At 39.8% G+C, this 4,264-nt stretch overlaps 1 pseudogene; it reads right to left on the bottom strand.

The window, feature by feature from the left end:
- Positions 1-771: 771 nt before the first annotated feature.
- LOC122755842 lies at positions 772-3,971 on the bottom strand (annotated as a pseudogene).
- Positions 3,972-4,264: the final 293 nt, after the last annotated feature.

The raw sequence follows: 4,264 nt of genomic DNA, 5'->3' as shown, positions 1-4,264 counted from the left end.
ATTATGATCCATTAAAAAAAGCAATTTCATTGTTTCATTTTTTTCTTTTAATCAAGTTTTCTTGTACAAAATGACAAATATGGTAATGTTGTACATAATCATGCATGTATGAGCCATATCTGATTGCTTGTCACCTCAGGGAGGAGTAAGGGGAGGGAGGGAAAGAGGGATAAAAATTGGAACCTTAAACTATAAATAAAAATGTTTGTTACAAAAAAAAAAAGCAATTTCAGCTTGTCTCTCCATTGATGACCCTTTTGCCCAAGAAATTTTTAAGCAACCCCAGATATAAAGGTATATAAAATAGGTATACAAATCAAACATTTACTGCCAAATTTTTCATGACCCCTAAATTCAGTTACATGACCCCTATATGGGGTTGTTACCCACAGTTTAAGAAGCTTTTGGTCTAGGATACCAAGAAACCAAAGATTAAACCTAAATTAATTTTTTAATCTTGACGGACATCTTTATTTTTTTAGATCAGCCCTGAAAAGTATGGAAAGACTGAACACTTATATCAGTGCAGAGGAAGGATAGTGTGAGCTTGCATGTGACACTGCAGACCAAAAAACTGAAAACCCACCAGACTGAACTGGGCTCATGAGGTGGGACTTATTCTCCTAACAAGGAGGAAGGAGCCTAACTTAAGGGATGACAAGTGTATCTCTTTGTGACAGGGCAAGAAGGAACCAAGTGGTCACTACAACACAGATCAGGTCACAATATAATAGACTAGGGCACAGGGAGCACAGGCATCTGCTTCATGACTTAAGCCCAGTGCTGCTTGATAAAGTTAATTAGCCTATTGGTGGAGGCATCATTAGAGGCCACAGGTTTATCAGAGTCTAACTCAGGCTCAATTTTCTTGGCCAATTAAATTCCCAGTTCCACTGCCCTCTGACCATAACTGTAGACATCCCAGACAACACCCTAAACAAAGATCTTATATTCATACAAAGCAATTAAGGCTCCAAGAATGAATGGAGTAGGGGCAGCTAGGTGGCACAGTAGATAGAACACCAGCCCTGGAGTCAGGAGGACCTGAGTTCAAATCAGGCCTCAGACATTTAACACTTACTAGCTGTGTGACCTGAGGCAAGTCACTTAACCCCAATTGCCTCACTTAAAAAAAAAAAAGAATGAATGGAGTGAGCTTTGTGAAGACAATGGAATTAGTAGGATGATTTCCCTCCAAGACCTTATGAAAGCAGCTGCTTCTTGAGGGCATCAACATTTGCCCACAATGACCAACATCTCATATTGTTTACTAAAATAAAGTCAAAAATGAGTATATGAGTTACACATAAAGGGTAATGCCATAAACAAATTTAGAAAGCATGGAATAGTTTATGTCAGATTTATGGACAAGGGAAGAGTTTAGGACCAAAGAAGATATAGATAGCATTATAAAATGTAAAATAGATAATTTTGATTATATAAAATTTTAAAGCGTTTGTAGAAACAAAACCAATATAACCAAAATTATTATGAGGACAGCAGAAAACTGGGAAAGAATTTTGCAACAAGTATCACTGATAAAGGCCTCATTTCTCAAATATATAGAGAATTGAATCAAATTTATAAAAATTCAATATTCCCCAATTGATAAATGATCAAAGGCAGTTTTCAGACAAATCAAAGCTAACTATAGTCATATGAAAAAATGCTCTAAATCACTATTGATCAAAGAAATGCATATTAAAACAATTCTGAGGTACCACCTTACATCTATCATAGTGGCTAATATAAAAAAAAAGGAAAATGCTGGATGTTGGAGGGGATGTGGAAAAACTGGGACACTAATCCACTGTTGGTGGAATTGTGAACTGATGATCCAACCATTCTAGAGAGCAATTTGGAACTATGTCCTAAGGGCTATAAATTGTTTCAGCAATACCACTGCTAGGTTTATATCCCAAAGACATCCTCAAAAAGAGAAAAAGACTTATTTGTACAAAAATATTTATAGCAGCTCTTTTTTGTGGTGGTTAAGAATTGAAAAGTAAAGCAATGCCCATAAACTGGAGAATGGCTAAACAAGCTGTGGTATATGATGGTGACGGAATATTCCTGTGCTATAAGAAATGACAAGCAGGATGATTTCAAAAATTCCTGGAAAGGCTTATATGAACTGATGTATAGTGAAGTGAGCAGAACCAGGAGAACATTATACACAGTGACAGCAATATTGCTCAATGATGAATTATGAATGAACTTAACTATTGTCAGCAATGCAATGATCCAAGAAAATTCCAAAGGACTAATGATAAAGTATACTATTCACCTCCATAGAAAGAACTGATACTGATTGGACATAGACTGAAGCATGCTATTTTTCACTTTCTTTCATTTTTTTTCTTTTGAGTCTTCTTAGACAAAATGACTAATATGGTAATGTTCTACATAACCTATATCTGATTGTTTACTGCCTCAGGGAGAGGGTAGGGGAAGGAGGAAAGGAGGGATAGAATTTGGAACTCAAAACTTTAAATAAAAATGTTTATTATTCTTTTTTAAATTCTTTCCTGCACAGCCTCCAGCACCTTGCGTGGTTCCTATGCTCTCTTCCCCTTCATCCCCTCAGTCTGAGCCAGGAAGTTGGCTAGAAGAATCTTGTGATGAAGGCCATTCTAGATTGGATTCTGTATCTGAACAGGAAGGAGACTGTCACAAGGAATTATCTGGGCACCCTGGTGAATAAACTGATAGAAAGCATGCTATCTATTGGTCCCTGACTCTCCCCATACAATGGGGACTGTACTGTAGTCATCCCAGGCTCCTGATTTGGTGATGTACTTCCCATTATACTCCACATCTCCCTGCTGGAAGTAGGCAGCAAAGTGGTTAGGGCAGCAGGACCTGAGTCTCACATTCAAAACAGTTAATCTACCAGATGTCTAGCATGGCAAGCATCATAGAGGCATTCTTTTCCAGTGAAGTGGTAAGGAAGTGACTGAACATCCAGTGAGCCCCCTACAACAGCTGTTCAAAGTTATAAAGACCAACATGCAGGGCAATGGAGAAGCCAATAGCTGACCACAAGAAGTGATGTCTACCAACACAGTCCCAGAATTCAAACATGTTTTGAGTATCAATTCCAAACTTGAACTTTCAGTACATTGGTAGACAAGGCCACAAAGTGCTTTGTCACAGCTGAAGGGTCCTTTGCTGCCTAAAGGGACTATTCCTTGGCTGTCTCTGCATTGGTCATGGTCTCCTGGATGGTGAATGTCTTTAAGGCAATCAAGTTTACAGATTGAGTTCAGAAAGGGTCTTGGCAATATGGATACCATTAATATTAGAGACAAAACAGACATGAGTACCTCCTTTGGAATAAAGGTTCAGAGGTTCTGTTATCATCAGAAGATCCAAGTCAGAACCTCCAATGCCAATGCTGATCACATCTGTAATCATCTTCTCACTGTGGCCTTTCCAGTCTCTACCACAGACATGCTGGCAGAATACCTTCATTTTCTCCAGCACTTTGTTCACCTCTGATACCACATCTGCTAGCGCAGGTGTGTTGGAGCCATTCCACAGTACCTCATGGAGTACAAGCCAGTCCTCAGTGAAGTTTATCTTCTTCCCCTTGAGACTAAGCCACCTCAATAAGCATCTTCATTATATCTTCTGTGATGAGGTTCTTGGAATAATACACAAAGATGTGTTCATTTTTGGTGTCGAGATTCAGGCTACAATGGTTGAAGTGATCCTTGTCTGCCTCAAAAAAGTACCAGAGGGACAGCTAGGTGGCACAGTGGATAAAGCACCAGCCCTGGATTCAGGAAGACCTGAGTTCAAATCTGACCTCAGACACTTGACTTACTAGCTGTGTGACCTTGGGCAAGTCACTTAACCCTCATTGCCCCACCAAAAAAAAAAGGGTACCAGAGGTTGAGCTTAGACCTGTGCTGGCAGTGCCATTGGACTAGTTTCTGGAAGTTCAGGTCCTGACTGAATGCTGCCATGGCCAGACAGATACAGAGTGAAACTGAATCACTTTATAGTTTGCAAATGGCCAGAACTCAATGAATTTACAAGAGAAATCCCTAATCCCTAACACATGCTCAACACCCCTCCCCCACTAGCCACCATTCTACCAACAGCAAGGCTGCAGATGCTGGCCTATGTGCTTACAACTCTACATGGCATCTCCCACCCTCCTCCCAGCGCCCAAAGAGCCAGCAGAAGTATGCTCAGCTATGATAGCAGTAAGGAATATGAAAGCAGCAAGAAACAGTAACACTCTAGAACTCAGCCA

This window comes from Dromiciops gliroides, chromosome 1 (genome assembly GCF_019393635.1).
Source record: "Dromiciops gliroides isolate mDroGli1 chromosome 1, mDroGli1.pri, whole genome shotgun sequence".
NCBI classification, from domain to species: domain Eukaryota; kingdom Metazoa; phylum Chordata; class Mammalia; order Microbiotheria; family Microbiotheriidae; genus Dromiciops; species Dromiciops gliroides.
The sequence above is the reverse complement of the archived record's forward strand: the minus strand, read 5'-3'. Positions and strand labels throughout refer to the sequence as shown.